General features: G+C 32.4%; 1 protein-coding gene and 1 long non-coding RNA gene across 5 annotated transcripts in view; one reads left to right on the top strand and one right to left on the bottom strand.

Annotated features, from left to right (window-relative positions):
- Window positions 1-19,797, bottom strand: part of LOC113403803 (dystrophin, isoforms A/C/F/G/H-like) — a 580,208-nt gene that overhangs the window by 153,405 nt on the left and 407,006 nt on the right. The window lies entirely within an intron of this gene.
- Window positions 1,540-2,649, top strand: LOC135193871 (uncharacterized). The gene is made up of 2 exons (XR_010309492.1): window positions 1,540-1,632; window positions 2,523-2,649. It is a non-coding gene; the product is annotated as an uncharacterized LOC135193871 (long non-coding RNA).

The following is a 19,797-nucleotide window of genomic DNA, read 5'->3' as shown; positions in this document are numbered from 1 at the left end:
AAATATGTTATGGTAATATTAATTATCCATCCACAGACAGACGCCTCAATTTCATTAGAACAGATAAGGTATTAAATACATTATAACTAGAATTGTTTCGGTTTTAGTAAAAATCAGTATAAATATTAAATACCTTTGCTAATTGAACAATAATCGCGGTTAATTTTGGAGCAATATGTGACACGGGCGTATATATAATATTAATTAAATTCATATATTCAATGACGTCATCAGATAACCAATATAACAGATAGTTTCAACCACATTCGATCTATCTATATAAAATATATTTACGTTCCGACTTTATGTTCCTTGGGAATATATAATACATAAAAGGGTGTACATTTATAAAATTGACTGTTATTTACCAATATTTAATCTTCTTGTAACCTAAAAATACTAGGTATTGCTACTTGGTGGTGTATTTGATAAGTCGGTGGTACCTTCCTTTACCTTGGCTTGGCTCTTGTAAGTCACCGTTAAATAACGCGGCACACTTCAATACCGTTCAATTGATCACCATAAGGAATGGTATATACGAGTTACCAATTGTCAGAATCACAACATACAAGACAAAATCCTATTGAGTTTTGGTATTACAATATAAATTATTACAACGGTAAAATTAAAACAAAAAAAAAAAAAAAAACTGTGAAAAAATCTATCTAAATAATACACCCAGGCAGGGCAACACCAGTCTGGTGTTGCTAGTAGTAATATAATGAGACAGATACAAAATAATTTTACGCTTACAGCCTGTTTATTCGCGCTAAGATATTTCCCTGACGCCTACTTCAGCGTATTAAGATTAAATGTAATGGAATGTATTGTGAATGGACTAGATAATTTCCAATCAATTCAATTCAATGGATTGACAGTCACTCCTACAACCGGAGCCACAATTTAAATCTATATATATAATAACGAAATACAACTCACTGATCACGAAATTCCAGAAACTATAACACCACAAACATAAAATTCGGCAGGTAGGTTCCTTATAGGGTCAAGACATCCGCTAAAAACGGATTTTAGAGACTCTACCCCTAGAAAGGGTAAGTAAGGAAATTTGTGTTTTATAAATTTAGGAAACAGTAAAAAAAAACTGTATCCTAAAATATTTTAAACCTAAAGGGGAATGGTCGATTTAAATCGCCCTTGTAACCGAATGAAGCTATCAGGCTGAAGTAATAAATGTTTAGTACAATCACCCACATTGTGTATTACAAATACATTAACGAGAAATAAAAAAACTCTACCATTAAGTATTCATACACTACAACTGATCGTGCACGCTAATGGAACGATTAGAGCACTTTCATATTCCACCTTGATCTTTTGATAACTCTTGTGGCGAGTGCTTATGCTACACTAATAGATCACTGGCTCCTCGTCACGACTGCGCTCGGCTATATCGCAGATTTTTGTCAAACAATCAAAAAACTTTAACCGTTTACGCAGTACACGCAACAGAAGCTATCAAACGGAATAATGTTGATAAATTGATTTATTCATCGACAATTTCCTAATTCGAAGTGCGTTTTGACGACCTCCGTGGTCGAGTAGTGTGTACACCGGTTTTCATGGGTACGCCACTCCAAGGTCCCGGGTTCGATTCCCGGCCGAGTCGATGTAGAAAAACTTCATTAGTTTTCTATGTTGTCTTGGGTCTGGGTGTTTGTGATACCGTCGTTACTTCTGATGTCCATAACACAAGAGCTTTAGCTACTTACATTGGGATCAGAGTGATGTATGTGATGTTGTCCAATATTTATTTATTTATTATTACAGGAGACATCTTATGACGTTCATCATTGAGCTGTCACACGGGCTTCCTTTTTTCTTAGCTGATGTACCCAAACAGTGTTACCGTTTGGGATCATCAGGACTAAAAAGTATATAATGTTCAATTTATTTTATTTGCTTCGATGATTGAATCGATCAATCATGTTATGGTCTGCCATAACAGTCTCATGTCTCCTGTTTGAAACAAATCGGAGAAGAAAGGAAATCGAAATGTCTACGCGCTGACATACGCACTGATGAATATTCATTTCATAAGTTTTTTTGTTTTTTTAACTTTAAGTTTTATATTATTAATTGTCTTTATTTAATTAGGCTCGTGTAAGCACTTTAAAACCGTGACGTTACAGATTTAAATTAAACGTAAAAGTTATCACCGGGTAAGAACGTAGATTTCACCGAGAAAAACCAACAAGAAACTAAGTTTGTCTCAAATGAAAGACGTCAACTTAGTTAGAAATTAGTTTTATAAGTTTTAAATTAGTTTCAGTTTTGATAATAAATAGAGTTTTTAAATTATTTTATTGCATAATATTATCCGATCATAAAATTAAAATAAAAAAAGAAAAAATTAAATCGAAATTGTTCTAATTTTGAATTTTTTATAAATAATGTTGCCTAACCGTTGACGACATCCGTGGTCGAGTAGTGTGTACACCGGTTTTCATGGGTACGACACTCCGAGGTCCCGGGTTCGATCCCCGGCCGAGTCGATGTAGAAAAAGTTTAATTAGTTTTCTATGTTGTCTTGGGTCTGGGTGTTTGTGGTACCGTCGTTACTTCTGATTTCCATAACACAAGTGCTTTAGCTACTTACATTGGGATCAGAGTAATGTATGTGATATTGTCCAATATTTATTTATTTGTTATTATTTATTTATTTGTTAACCGTTAAATCACAACAAAACAATTAGAAAACAAATTACCACTAACAATACACTTGTCCCGGAATCCCGGAGTCCCGGCGTCCCGCGTCACGGTAATCCGGGTTGCGGACAGGTTAATCTCATTCGTTGTCCTGACAAAAATCCAACCCGTGTCCATTATAGGAAATTTATTACTCGAAAGATACAAGTAAATATTCCTTAGGAAAGTATCATAACATCGTTTAAGATAAACATTTACGCGTGAGATACTCAGATTTAGACCGTTATATAAATAGATATAGATGAGCCATAGAACAAATAGATAGGTGAGCCGAGAGGGCCCAGATGTTAGAACGCGTGCATCTTAACCGATGATTTTGGGTTCAAACCCAGGCAAGTACCACTGAATTTTCATGTGCTTAATTTGTGTTTATAATTCATCTCGTGCTCGGCAGTGAAGGAAAACGTCGTGATGAAACCTGCATGTATCTAATTTCAACGAAATTCTGCCACATGTGTATTCCACCAACCCACATTGGAGCAGCGTGGTGGAATATGCTCCAAGCCTTCTCCCCAAAGGGAGAGAAGGCCTTAGCCCAGCAGTGGGAAATTTACAGGCTGTTTAAGTAATGTAAAAATGTAGATATATATAAAATAGCTTAAGTTGAATGAACTGAATTTAAATTCGAATGAGTTGATGAAATATTGTTTAAAATAAATATTAAAATTAAAATTATTATAATTCACTCTTGAATAGATCATTTCGGGTCTCTTCTTTTCCTTCTCTTTATTAGAAGGATTCGAAGTTACTTCCATTAATCTCCAGTGCGTGTCGATCAAATGTGTTACATACAATTTTTTAATTTATGTAATTTTGTTAATTCACAGTAAGCACAACTCGTTAATAATAAAACAAATTTCTTAATGTTTTAAAAAATAAACACGAACTTTAAATAACACACAAATTTAAACCTTACGACTTCTACTATAAATGTTATTTAGGAGATGATCAGCTAAACAATACTGTTCTCTTCTGATCAGAAATTAAGCCGTTACTTTTCAAACATAAGACTCTGAAAAAATTTCAAAAAAAGAACAATCGAACTTTGAAATCCGTTTAAAATAGCGGTACGATATGCTGAACACAATTAATCGTATCCGGTTTGATGCGATCCGGCTATTATTGCCGGCAACTAGAACAATTATTATCGCCAGTAGCCGGCGGTTAAAGTGCGATTATCACTCCAGTGATACCGGTTGGATTGATTCCTATCGAGAGTGAAGACGGTGTCACACTAGGTCTTAATTTATATTTCATAAAAATAAATTGATATTTGATTATATTTTATATAAGGTTTTGTAATCAATAAAAGTTAAAATTAATAAATAAAAATAAAAATACAAGCAACCGTAAATATCTAAATTAACTATTTTAAGACGAATAAATATCATAAACAATAAAACAAACAACAATTAACAATTTAAGTTAAAATTTGTTATGATAAATTGAAAAAACATGTTACAGACACGATTTTAATAAGTTTATCGTAAAATAATTAATAGGATTAAAAATTTATAATCATTTATATTTATGAAATAACACTAGAAATAAATAAATAATAAGTGTGGTAAACCTTAAGTTATTTATAATAACAAGAACATTAGTTAATCATTGCTAAATTAAATTCTTAAAACAAATAAAATACACCCGTTGTACCTCAGACCTAAACCGTTGTGGTTGGCACCATATTACAGGACTCACTGACAGTTCCAACATTGCGTGAATATTTGATTAAAGGGCTAGTTGAACGACCTTATGCTGACTTTATTCAGTTTCCGCAAATAAAAATAATTCTTAATTAAAAATATTGTTTTGAATTTCGAATTCATTCGAATCAGAACGTTCTATTATTACAATATCCGCACAAAGTTAAATAAGCAAATAAAATAAAATGAACGATAAATTATATAATATTCATAACGTTAACACAAATGTAAAATGTTTAATACATTTCAGAATCATTCGATACTGTTCAGCCGTGAATTAATTACCCTCATTCAAACAATTATCAGTCCGTTCGTTCGTTCAATAATTGATCCATTCACTCATACGTTCAGTGCGTTGAGCAAATGAAACCGATTCAGAAATCACCGCAAATCATTTGCAATTGTTTTATATGTAACTTTAACGTAGAAAATTTAAATTGAAAGATTAATTTATTAATTATAAATATATAAATTATTGTTAGAGAAAATATATATACAGTTTAATATTTTTTTCGTTGGTACGAGACGAATATAAAACGATTTAACCTACAGCCTTACCTAAAATATCGAGACGAATTATAAAGAGGTTACTATAATGACATCATCAAATGTAACACATAGTCCATTTCCGTCCCCAAGTAACGTCAGACAGAATCATCCAGAACCAGTGGAATAAATAGATTTTACAGAACCCAAAATTCCATTCACTTCAGTTCCGGAAAATTCAATAACAAAACCATACAGTTACATAAAAGGCTGTCCTCGTTGTTTTATCATTTTGATATCTATGATGAAGAGTTAAGGATCAAAATAGCGTGTACTGTTCGGGTTTGTAGTCCATGAAAGCGTGGATATTAGTCAGTTTGTGGTAGGTAAATTAAGCCAGCGCGCCGCGTGTTGACGGCGAGTGACGGTGAGTTTTATTTAATACTGAGACCATATTGGGTAAAAGGTTTATTGACTCTACTTACAAATGACAGTTATAACACTATTGAATAACTACAATATATTTAGTGTACAGATTCCCATTTCCCATCTGGATATTTTTAAGCGTTAGAAATTCTCGGTAGGATTATTTTTAAGATTCGTACCTTCTCGTCTTATCTTTCAGGAAGGATAGGATAAAAAGTCAAATTTTATTCAAATGAAAACTGCTTCTCATATGATTTTCTCTAGGCTACCCGCATCATAGATACAGATAGATCGGTCGGCTAACGTATCTGCATTAGAGAACTTCGCTTCGAAATTTGATCCTTCGGGCTACGAAAGACGTCCATCCTAAAGGACCTATACGATTGCGCCTCGGAAGTTTATTTTGTGTTTGGTTGTCGTTTAGCTGTTGGTCTTACTGGCCTTTACAGCTTCACCGGTACAGTACTAGTACTCACCTCCAAGCCCGGTGTGTGTGTGTGGCTTATACTTAGCCTTGAAGTATAAGTTACGTTCGTCCTGAGGATGTCTCTTACGAGATCACGCCTCGGCTCAGAACGTAGTCGGTGGAGTGGAGCGCGCTTCGGGTCGTAGCACTGATTATTTGAAACATTCGGATGAAACTATAATACCCAATACGTTATACCTTGCCTGCGCGATTCAGATTCGATTTGATCAATCAATTAGCGCCATCTGTTGTTCTAAGTCGTAACATACAGTACCTGAAACCTCGGTATCTATCAACAATAATAACCAGTGTTTTATTTGTAAAATATTTAATAAAAATATTTTCTATTATAAATATATTAATTTACACTTTAGTAAACAATCAAAATTAAACACAATTAACGCGAGAACAAGCACTTTATAATTCAACATAATACCAACAGCAAATATTTGCGTGCAAAGTTAATTTGAATAGGGTTGGTAACACCGTACAAGCATTTACATCGCCTATTATTATTTGGGGATTAGTAAGGGTTTTTGTGGAACAAGTTACAGGCATACAGCGACGGAATATGAAGTTTCTGTCTAACAAACTTTATTCGTAAAAAATATTATAATAGTTTTTTTTATATAATAATAATACGTCAAGCATTAAAATGCCCATATTTACGAAAAAAAAATTATGAATTTTGGCACAATTAAAGTTTATTTGGAATAGGAGTGCAGAAAGATAATATACATAAAAAAAAAACCATTAACACACATTTATGTAGATAATGTTCAATTTGAAACATTCAATTCAATTCAATTCTTAGTTTAATGGCTTTTAGTTGAGCCGACAGCGATGAAACATTCATTTACATTCACACTGCCAATGACAACCCACGTCATGTCGATGATGAAAAACAATCACATTTTTTTACATTTGATTTTTTTTTTTATTGAAGTAGTGACAAGGTATCGTCCAGTTGAGCCTAATCATTCCTACGTATTGTTCGAATCAACGCAACTAATATTTCATTATCAATGAATTACGAAAATTATTAAAATCAAAATTACGTCATTAGCAAACACACAAAGATAATTTACGTTCATTTAATTTTACTGTTAATATTTCTCGGGTTTGCCACCTATGACATACAAAAAAGATAGTTTTCTGACTTTGATCAATTATAAAAAATCAAATCAAGTTCGCAGCTTCAATTCGCGTTAAAATCAATAAATAAACATTTAATACATATACATATGGAACATGTACTCAAAATTAAGGATTTAGGAGTTATAATGGATAGTAAATTGAATTTTCATGACCATATAGTTAAAACTTGTAAAGCTAATATAAATAAAATGCCTTAGTTTCATTATTAAAATATCATCGCAATTTAAGAATACCCAAGTAATAGAACAATTATATAATGCCTATGTCCGTAGTAAATTAAAATATAATTCAATAGTTTAGAGTCCGCGTGAGGCAATGTACACTATACCTAATGCTAGAAAAAATTCAACGTAAATTCTGTAGATACTTATTTAAACGTAAATATGGATACTACTCTTTTCTCTATCCTTCTGTTTGTGTCAGGTATCCTTCTGTTTGTGTCAGGTATGGTTGGTTTAGATACACTTCAACTTAGGCGGGAATCCGCACATATAAACTTTTACTATTTAATTCTAGTGAATAGGGTGGATAGCACTGCTGTACGCGAATCCATATATTTGTATGTTCCCGACCAATATATGCGTGGTGTTGGAAGACGGCAACATAGATTGTTTTGTTACCCACCTATGTGGCATTCTCCCCACGCTAGCAACAGCCCCACTGCTAGGGCTGTTAAACTTTTAAATAGCTTCCTTCTTCGTTGTCGAGATGTAGACATATTTTGTGATCCCTTTTATACTATATTCAAACAATTCTTTTTATTCCAGAATTTTAAAGATTTGTAGTTTCTAAATAGATTTAAGGTTATTTTGTTTACTTTTTTTTATAAATTTTATTTTTACTAAATTTTATTTCATGGTACCTTAGTAGTATGTTTTAGTCAAATTAGTAAGAATATTTAAAAAAATTGTTAAGTAATTCGTGTAGATATTTATACAAGCGACTTGGTGTAATAACCGTAATGCTTATATTTTTCAAATAAAGATTATTATTATTGATATGTAGTTCATTTATATATCTCTGTATCTTGCACCAAACAGGATACCTTGTTACCGCGGCGCAAACGTTTTCGTTGATTAATTTAATTAAAATCATTTGGTTTCGCGATGCTTCCACAGATTTATAAGGGTTACGGTAATTGTTAATCAAATTCAATAATTGTTTTCGTTAAGGCGGTTTTACCGCGAAAATAAATTAGATAAATATTTATCAAATGTTTTAATAGGAAAATCGTTTCGACAACGATGTTAAGACAATTTTTCTTTAATACGTATGGTTGACAATAATCAAATTCAATTATATTTTCATGGTATTTTGAACTTTATACTTAACTCTTACCTCCAAAATAAATTTGATTGATGCATATTATGATTATTGTGTGAGTCCTTACCTGTAACAAAAAATAATATTTAGGCGTATTTTTTTTATAATCGCAATATGCGGACTGAAATGTGGGGGGGGGGGGGGGGGTCGCTAAGAACAAAGACATTGCTCTTTAAGAAATATTCACTATACCTCTAATAAATATACACTCTAACTCTGATGTGCCACCAACCTTGGGAGTTAAGATTTCATTGCCCTAGTGTTTATTGTTACACTGGCTCTTGAACCGGAACACAACGATTCCAATTATTTGCTGTTTAGTGGTAGGATATCTGATGAGTGAGTAGTGTAGTGTAGTGTCTACCCAAATTGGCTTGCACATATGCCCACGAAGTATATAAATGTCTATTCTCTAGTACCATATTTTATTTAAAATAAATTGCAATAGTTCAGTTTTGATATGATTATTTTGTGTTATAAATGTATCTCATTCAATGCGGGTTGGATTTATGTATTTAATCTCAAACTTCAACAAGACAAACCGATGTAACGAACTTCATTTTTATATTTTCAACTTTACATATAATTTTGTAAAATATTGTAACTTGTTATAAATATATTTTAAGTTGTATTTTTTTCCTATTTTATGTAAATTAAAAATATATTTACATAACATACTATGTAAGAATAAATAGAGGGTAAATCTGTGAACTACAAATAGGCACCTTCTACATGACCAAAATGTGGGTATACACAGTTACACAGGAAAAGTAAGGGACTATTAAATTAGGTTCCCAATATTGTTTATTATACGTTTTTGTTAGGGTCGCGTGAAGGTACTGGATGCTGATAGCGCTGGATCGGCTGTTGTGGAGATATTTGGGGGAGGCCTTAGTCCAGCAGTGGACATTTTCCTACTAAAATGATGATAATTTTGTGCTAGCCGGCAGGGTAGGTATTACTTATTTGTCATTCTACCACCAAACAGCAGTCTCTACTTGTATTGTGTTGATAGTCCCCATGGTTAGTGACTCCTGTGTTTGTAACATAACCTACGTAGGAATATTAAATATTTTTACGATGAACATTCGCCGGATTGACCACTGACCAACGGGTAGACTAACGTCTGCATTGATTATTATTGCAAAGACAATCCAAGTTAAAATAAATTGATTCATAAATTTTCATTCATAATTTTTTTTAGATCTGAATAAAAGTAGTAGTAGAGCTAGAACTGGGTTCTAGTTTTGACCCTTAAATATATAAATAAGCAATGGTTCAACTATGGTTGATAATAAACTGCAGGATATTCTGTCTAGCTGTCTGTCTCGCGTCGAGTTACTAGCCCTGTGGACAGTACTGTACGAAAAGTTTACGTACCTATTAAACCGTTAAAGCCAAGAAGTAGTTAGTTTTGACATAAAAATAAAAATGGCAGAAAAAAAATTTAAACGTTTTATTAAAAAAATATATGTTTTTAATGTATGTGTAAATTATTATTTTAGTTTTGGAAATTGTTTTAAGTGATTCCGAATTTATTTTATATGTATTCATCGAGTTTCATACAAAAAAAAAAATTTATATATCATTATAGGTAAATTAATGATAAAAAAAACACTTAAACTAAGTACTGAGTTCAGTGCCGCGTATTTTTGGTAACATTCAGAACCTAAGTAGTTTATAAACTTATTTTTTTCTCTTAAAATTACTTAGAATAGCTTAGAACTCAAGTCTTTGCAAGAGCCTAATTCAATGAAATAAATTATCGATTTTCGTATATTGAATCATTAGTTTAGTAAACAAAATAGACTACCAAAATTACCTAAATATATAAGCCAGATCAATAAATAAAGACATCTTAAGATAGCAGGCGTATAATCCCGCGACCAGATCGCGGCCTTCCATAATCTCTGGAATTAACAATGGCGGCCGTCCCGAGGGGATCTAATAAGTATCGCGCGGAATCATTTGCGGGATTGCGAGAGGGGGCGTAGTGTTAATTTTTGTAATTGCCTCCGGCGTCCCGGCTAACCTATATTAGGTTAGTCGGGATTTTTCGGGTAAACGCCCGCTTTCATTACTGTATTACTGAGACGAATCCCGCGGGGCACGGACTACTTTTACGCGTCATGCTGGATGTAAGATTAAATGAGAGTAGACCCAATATTTTATGGGTAAAGTGGAAATATATAGCGGTTTATGGAGAACATATCTAAACGTTATGTATTAATTTATTTCATTCGAGATGGTTTATTGGCGAGAATTAATAGACCTTAATCGAGGATTAAGGGTTCAAGTTCACGCTTGTAAGTTTTTCTTGAATTTTTGTTTTTATATTAGCTCCTAACCTTCCCCCAAGAAGGTAGGTAATTTCTACCCAGAAGTAGGTCATTTACCGGCTCTTCATTACATTTATATATCCAAATAAAGCGATACATTTATTAGTAAAATCAAATGATTGTAAATAAATGATCTTACACTTTAATAAATCAATACAGGATGATTGTGTCTGGTTACTGATCCGCATCTTACGCCCTTGAAGTTAATTTATATACGTACGTTTATAAATAACCAATAACTTAGTTCCATAAACTTACTCGAACATAAAAATATTTTATTAAAATTTATTGCACTGTTCTGTTCTTTCAACCATACAAACTTATTAACATATATGATAGACTAGTGACCCGCCCCGGTCTTGCACGGGTAAAAATAAAATGATATGATATAAATATAATTTAACCCTATAGCATTAGAAGTAATGCAGTATTTAAACATAAAAAAAAAACAAATAAGAATTGAATCATTAATTCCAGATATTAACTACTACATACAAACAAATTTTGCTTCTTCAAATTTTTGGTATATTATAAAAAATAAGAGTAGATATAATATAATATTTTATATCAATATTAATGGCAACACCGCTAGATCGAATTTTGTAAGAATTCCTAATACAAATGTCACTTGAAAATGACTAATATTACACTCTAAAAACAACCAGAAACCAATGAGCGATCGACGTGAAAAATGGGAAATCTCGGAATACCTTCACGCTCGACTATGAAATTCAATCATAATACCTTTGAAATAAAGTTCAATTTCCTTGTTTTATAAGTAGAAAGGGAACAGTTTTCTAGATGTAAAACCATTTTTTCATATTCAATTTCTGATAGCAGGATTTATTGTCTATCCTTTGATGAAGTATGTTTATCAAATCTACATATCATATATAACTTCTTAATGTGATTGAGATACTATGATAAAGAGGCTATATGATGTAGCCATTGAGTCCTTGGTTTTTATTAATCATATACATATACTAATATTATATGTCTGAAGAGTTTGTTTGTTTGGCGAAGAGTTTTTGTTTGTTAAGCGCGCAAATCTCAGGAAATACTGGTCTGATTTGAAAAAATGAATTAAGTATTACATGGTGCATTCATCGAGAAAAGCTATAAAGTATCATGATACAACCCATAGGAGCAGAGTATTAATGAAAAATGTTACAAAGACGGGGGAAAATTATTCCTTATGATAATTTCTTTTGCGTGCGCTGCGTAAACATAAAGTTTCGCAAAAGCTAGTTTATACTAATATTATAAATTCGAAATGAAACTCTGTCTATCTCACACGATCAAAGCACTGAAATTTTGTATGAAGCATGCTTAAACTCCAAGAAAAGGGATACGCTTTTTATGCCTACCAACGGACGACCAGCACCTAAAATTTAAGCGATGGCGTCGACATCTACTAGACAGTAAAAACCAAAATGTTCATAGTTTTCATGATCCGAATAAAAAAAGCATATTGAATTTATATCTATTAAACATTAAATTTGAACAATATTTACAGACATAAATTAACGAAGAACACTCTTATTAGATTACTTTAAACGAGGTTAATACTCAATTATAAAGATGATTCATTCAAAATGTATATTTACATCTTAAACTTATAATTTATCAACGCACCCAATGTTGTCACAGCTAAATCTCCCTTAATGCTATGGTGTCAAAGGTCGTAATCGTTTGAATTTGTCATATCATTAATCACTGTCGTACGAATGACGAATATGACAGGGTGTAGAGAATTAGCTTATGAAATTCAGTGAAGATTATTGAAGTTGCTGTGACGTGTGAATGAAGGGTAGATAATGTGTAGGAAACTAAATGGGGGTAGACATATTACCTCGCCTTTGTGGTATATATGCATACATATTAACTACAGTTCGTCTGGTACCTACTTGGCTGCGGATTCCGAATGGCTTCAAATCCAACTACAAAACATTTATAGATTTTTCAACCATAAATCCTCAGTAGTAGATCAGTTTTTGGAAAATCGTAATTTTTTTATTGGAAAATTTTGTGCAGTGTTATGTCGTACATTCTGCTCCTGAACTCTTTTCGGTATTGTTGCGTATCAAATGTTTATGAGACTGAGGGAACAAATCACACTCGTGTGTGCACACACTTGCGCAATATATATCTGTAAAGCGCAATTGGTTCTTTTGGGCATGGCCATATAACACTTGCCTTCCCCCATTTTACACGTGAGATAAATCGCTAACGGAAACTATTTCTGTAATTAAATGTAATAATAAACAAATAAATATTGGACAACATCACATACATTACTCTGATCCCAATGTAAGTAAGCACTTGTGTTATGGAAAATCAGAAGTAACGACGGTACCACATACATCTAGACCGAAGACAACATAGAAAAATATCGAACCCGGGACTTCGGAGTGGCGTACCCATGAAAACCGGTGTACACATAATTGAAAGATTTGTTAAATATGTTACCTAATTAACAAACTGTTACCAAAAAAACAATTGACTAAAATACAGTTAATGTGTTGATAATATGTTCAATATAAAAAGACCCTTGATACTGAGATATAGTTACACCATACATTACAAGCCTACTGTATTCACGTCGGCTAGAGAAAAGTACAGGTCTGCTTCAATCTCTCACATCAGATATTTTGCTGCAAGGGAACAATGCTTTGTAAAGGCTGAGTGAGTCAGTGTAATTACAGAGTATAAGGACGTAACAACTTTCCAAAGAGACAGTATCACATTAGATTTGCAAAGTGCACTTATCTAGTAAAATTGAATCAAATATCTCTTTTCTACAAGATAAGCTGACTTTATTATTTACATCGTAGTGGATTTGACAGTCTTAAATATATATATTTTCAATACAGATTTCCTAACCAGTGTCTCTTTTAAATATGTGTGACAAGATATGAATAACCATATAATTGTATGTCATATATTTGTTGGAAGAGAAAAGATTCTGAATATTTTATCAGTTCTTCTCGGTAGAATCTAGCTTTCGAACCAGTAGTTGCTTTCAATTTAATTTGATCTTGTTGAATAACGATTCAAAAGTAAGTACTTTTGAATTATGTATATTTTGTATATTATATCTTACGAATCACGAATAATGTACTAATTATTTGACAAAGCATTTAAAATTTACGGATTTGTGCAAGTATCATTAACCTTTTTTTTTTTTCATTAGCAGCCTGTAAATTTCCCACTGCTGGGCTAAAGGCTTCCTCTCCCTTTGAGGAGAAGGTTTGGAGCATATTCCACCACGCTGCTCCAATGCGGGTTGGCGGAATACACATGTGGCAGAATTGCGTTGAAATTAAACACATGCAGGTTTCCTCACGATGTTTTCCTTCACCGCCGAGTACGAGATGAATTATAAACACAAATTAAGCACATGAAAATTTAGTGGTGCCTGCCTGAGTTTGAACCCGAAATCATCGGTTAAGATGCACGCGTTCTAACCACTGGGCCATCTCGGCTCTCTGCAAGTATAGTAAAGTACAAATATAGACCTCGAAGATACATCTTCATTGAGATAGACCCGTAGTAACTTTAAGTTTAATTTAATTTTGTATGATGAACATTCAAATGGTTTTGTTAATACCTTGCCTCTGTCTACATATACTCAAGTATGTGCAAATGCTTACAGATTTAAGCAGGTAAATTCAGAAGTCACATCATTTTCCAACACGATGAAATAATTACATACTCTCTCCTTCAATTATATTACATTTATTAAATTGAAAACGTGTTTTTAAATCGTTCATCACAAATTCCTACGACCTTATACGTGGAGTGATAATTTTCGTATCCCGTTGGACTTATTGTGTCAAATGCCTTTCCCTATAAGGGAGCGAGTCGGCTTGTTAATAGAACTTGAAACTTAATAAAATGGGATAAGGTTTATTTTGTGTTAATTGTAAGAATATACAGTTACAATAATATATGAGAAATATTTGTGACGTTGGATGTAATGAGTTCGAAGCCATTTGACAATCGAAGAAACAGAGGCAGTAAGTTATGAATAAAGACGATTTTCTTATTCCAAATAAGTTGGTTTGTTTTTTTTTTTTTTAATTCATGTAATACTAATTATCTTTTTGTGTTTAGTGAGTGAGCCAGTGTAACTACAGGAACACGGGACATAACATCTTAGCTCCCAAGGTTGGTGGCACATTGGCGATGTAAGGAGTGGTTAATATTTCTTACAGCGCCATTGTCTATGGGCGGTGGTGACCATTTACCACCAGGTGCCCCATTTGCTCGTCCGCCTGCCTATATATTAAAAAAAAAGATCATTGCTCTCATTCTTTCATTATTGATTTTAAATTTAAGACACAACGCTGTTTAACTTGTCGCCCTCTAAGCAATATTTGCTGGTAAATATCTTTTTGTACAGCTTATTATGTCAATGTAGACGAGGATAATTTTGGATCGGGCGTTTCCGAGACGACCTCTTTTTCATACAAAAGCGTATTTCAATAGAAATCAAATAAATATATGTGTATAACTTATGTTATGGTTTTCAGATATGTTTAGAGTTAATTTCTCGTATATTGTGATGGTGAAACAAACCTTTGCTGACACCCATGTATTAGAACATTCGGAAACCGATCGCATCGAGCGGACATCTTGACAAACGAGTTTCCCGCCATTAATCTACGTCTACTGTGTGATGATAACCGTTTAATGAGGAAGCGAAGGATTATTTATTATCTATGGTAATTTATAATTAGTAAATAAATAATTGTCAGTTGTGAAATCGAACGAGAAGCTAAAGAAAGTAAAATAAAATTCACAATTGACTCGAACGTAATAAAATTTTTACTCGGCTTTAGTTTTTTTTTTTTTTTTGTTACAACATTCATGTTTTCCGAACCGATTTCAGCCACGGCTACAAAAAAAGGGAGATGTCCAACTACTAAGGATGTACTAGAGGACAGGACTATTCCCTGACACATAATTCGACGGGAAAGAAGAAATAGTTCGACTGCAGGACCAACTGTTGTACGTGCAATCCGAGGAACTGGGAACACCTTTCCAACTTACAGACTATACTTTTGATCGGCTAGACCTGGGATTTGAACCCAGGACCACGGGATCTGCGGCTTTATATCTAACCGATAAACTAACGAGGCAACTTACAATATAACGATGTGATAAATAATAATTTTACATAGCGTACCTACTGAGCATTTTGCGGTGTTTGCGGTGTTTGCGGTATTGAATTATTTAAATAATTCAATCTCGATAGCGTCAGACCGCGCTGGGTTCCGTATTTATTTAAATCACATTAAAATAGAAGTGAATGATTTAGTTATTATATTCTTACTTACCTGATTTTTATGTAATTGTAATAAAATATAGATATTTAACTAGGCAATATTTCTTTCGTTCAAAATTTTTGACAACTAGTTTGACATAATATTATTTTTAATGCGAAAACCGTTACGTGAGTCACAGTCGAAACACGAATATATAACACATTTTGCGAAACTTTATATAACTTAAATTTAAAAATATGTGTCAATTAAAAAAAAACACAAACGAATAAAATCAGAGTTATTACTTTAACAATACATAAAACTTGTAGTTTCATGCAAAGACGCTATTAAAGTCTGACAAATAAACACACGGTAAGGTTTTTATTATAAGGTTTTACGGAACCCTAAAAAAGTAATAAAAAAGAGATTGTAGGCAATAAAACGATTTATAATTTAAACTTAGTACCGCTCCCAGTGTTACGCGTAATCAGGAAGTGTCGAGGATACGCGGTCGTGCGGTATGCGGGTTTGATTCCCGTCCTAATACAATCTGCGGTTAACTGTCTGTCTATTTACGGAATGCGATCGATAAGTCGATAACTGTCCGACTGAATTTATGTGGACTGAAATTATTTTTATGTGTATTTCTCGTAAGCAATTATTGCCTTTTAATCATATAATATATTAATCTTTACTTTAATAATAATTCCACAGCGTGACAAAGCAGGTTTTCTATTTTTAATGATGTGCCTATTAATGATTAATTATTAAGCGTAGTATAAATAAATATTAAAAAAAAAAACAACATATACACATACATACATTACGAATATATATTTTTTCACATTAGTAAAATAATTGTATGTTTATTCTACTTTATTATTAACCGTTACAATTAATAATTAAATTAAAAAAAAGAAACAAAACTAAATTCAAACGAAAAACGAAAATCGATATTATTTTTATGAAAAACTTTCACTTTGATCTTTACATATAAAATCCATGCAGTCAATATGACCCTTAAAATTTTGATTCCCATCGCGCCTAAAGATGTTTTAAAAACAATTTAATTTCTTGCATACCTCAATCAATAAAATTATAATGAACCCGCGTGCCCAAGACAATGGAAATTTATTAAATCAAAATGCCATTTGTGTAACAGGATACGGACTAAATGGGTACTATATGCAAATTAAATTATTACAATTTCAACCACAATAAGCGAAATTAAATTATTTTATTCAATAAGTATTAATATTTAATTACAATTTGGTTAATATGATGTTACTTTAACAGCTAAGATTTCCCAGTGGTTGGATCAAATGAGTTCAAATCGGAGCCACTGTGTTTCAAGAAACATATTTGTTAGTTTAACTCATTTCGTCATCAGGATAATGAAAAACATCGACAGAAAATCAAAGTTACATGCATATCGTCCAATATTGGTGTATTTGTATTGGCGTATTGGTGAATAAGTTCCAAAACCTTCGACCGAGTCTAGAGAAGTTCTCCGCCCAGCTGTTTGCATATTAATAGTATAATTTAAAATTTCGTAACATTAACGGCTATATTATTAAATATTCTTTAAAAGTGATTATTTAAACAATGCTGTGTCTTCTTCTTTCGAATGACTATTCAATGACGATAAAAAGAGAGAGAAAGATGATACTCGTGTTAACTAAACATTCAAACCTTTATAAATAGGGCCGTAAATGCTTAATAAATTAAAAGCACTAAGATTCTGCCATTAATCACTCAAATTGTAAATTGGATAGGAAGATGTCCTGCATTCAATTCTTTATACGAACTTATATAATTAAACACATAGCTAGAAACATATATTAATATATATGCTCGCACACATTGAACTGGACGAATGTTCCAGATCAAATACTACTACTAATAAACAAATACTGAAAAACACAACGAACATTGCAACATTGAATTTATTCAATTAAAATAATGGAATAGTAACGGATCATTGATCCCACTTATCTATGTGATAGTACACGCACACATATATGTAGAAATATAAATATATCGTAAGCGCAATAACGCTTGTCGTGGTCGCGAGACCGTCCGAGCCTGAAATATGTTCGCCATATTTCAACAGATATAGCCTCGCCATCCGACTGTTACATGTCTGCTTGTATGTGGTCTCAACAGAATTGTATTATAGACTACAGGCGAATCTGTCTTCGCCGCTATTTAGTCTTATTTTGATGTCTGTATTTATGTATTCAATCTTAAGTATATATTCTAGCCTTAATAGTCAGTCCATTGATATATTATGACGAAACAAAAATAAGATACCCATTCGTATCACGAAAACAAACTGTGGGTTTGAATGGATTTGTCATCATCGTATTTAGTGGAAAAATGTTATTACGTATTAGCTGATCTATATGAAGGAAATCATTTATCTGCTACTTGGTAGGCAAGTATTCGTTCAAAAATATCTAAATTTCAAATTTTATGAGTCTTTTCAATTGAGGAATTTCCAATAGTCGAATTAAAAGAGAAAATACCGTGAGAAATTTCGGACCTTTTCTCTAAATATTTAATTTATAATGGCATAAGTGTCATTTTTAATAAAATTAATCTTTGGGCAGTTCGGAATTCAATGTCACGGTCGGGTATTTGCAAACCAGTGTTAAATAGTTAAGTATCAATTACCAGGACATAGTATAAGTCATAAGAGAAAGTAGTATAACATCTCCAATATTCACAAAACATCAACCACAATATAACGGACGCTCGCTTCAGACCAAAACTTGGGCATCCTATGAAAATACGTCTCTAAGATGGATGATCGCAGAGTTAGTCTTGTTTATTCTAATATTGTCAAAATTTATATAGGAACTAAAATATAAGATGTTTTAAAGTTTTAGTAATACTTTAGTATTTGATTTCACGCGATAATTATTTTGACAAGATGTCAAATATCCATTAAATGTTTATGTAATAGTTGAATCGAATTTTCTAACAAAGTCTATGCCATATATTTGGCGAATTTATTTCCTAACGAAATAAAATAAAAAATATATTTTCCTTAAACTCGCCTTTTGATGTCATCTTTGGACAAAGCAATATAAATATGGAAGATATTGTCAGCTTAACCCTTGAATAGAAAGTTTCTTTCAGGGCATGTGACCCTCGATCATTATCGTGATAACATAAATTTGCCATTTTTCACAAAGCCAGCGACGAAAATATACATTCAAATACGAAAACATTTTCCTTTTTAAAAAAAAATAAATAACGTATAAATTCAGCTTTATGTAATAATATACATATATAGTCTTTATTTGCTTTGATATTCTAATCACAGAATCTTAGATCTATTAGTTAAATTTGAAAAAAAAAAAAACTAGATAGCCAATTTATTGAGATAGATTATTGATATACATATAATATATATCAATAACTACGACCTAAGAGGGCGAAGGAGTATTGTTAAAGGTGAAGAAACCACACGAAGCGATACAGGCACTAGTACTAATAGCACCTAGGAAGGAGAAATAAAGGAGGGAAGAGTATCTGATGTTGAATCAGATCTATGTACCAATAGCTACTTCCCAGTACCTGTCACAAGTGATATGGTAATAATGGGTAGTGGGGACCATACATGATCTATAACATAACTGGTTAAAACTGGATTTCTAAGAGGTACACCTTTACGTGGGATAGTAAATTCATAGCAAGAGTCGACATAAACAAAATATAGTACAACGGTGTCTTGTTGCAGTATTGGTAGTTTTGGATTACAATACCTTTTCTCCTAAAGAGTATTGTACACAGAGTGCATTTAATTCCTAACCGTGTATGGATCATTACATATTAAGATCAGACTATGATGACCATATTTAAGTGGACCCTTAAATGTTGAAGAG

Source organism: Vanessa tameamea, chromosome 20 (assembly GCF_037043105.1).
Source record: "Vanessa tameamea isolate UH-Manoa-2023 chromosome 20, ilVanTame1 primary haplotype, whole genome shotgun sequence".
Classification (NCBI taxonomy): Eukaryota; Metazoa; Arthropoda; class Insecta; order Lepidoptera; family Nymphalidae; genus Vanessa; species Vanessa tameamea.
The sequence above is the reverse complement of the archived record's forward strand: the minus strand, read 5'-3'. Positions and strand labels throughout refer to the sequence as shown.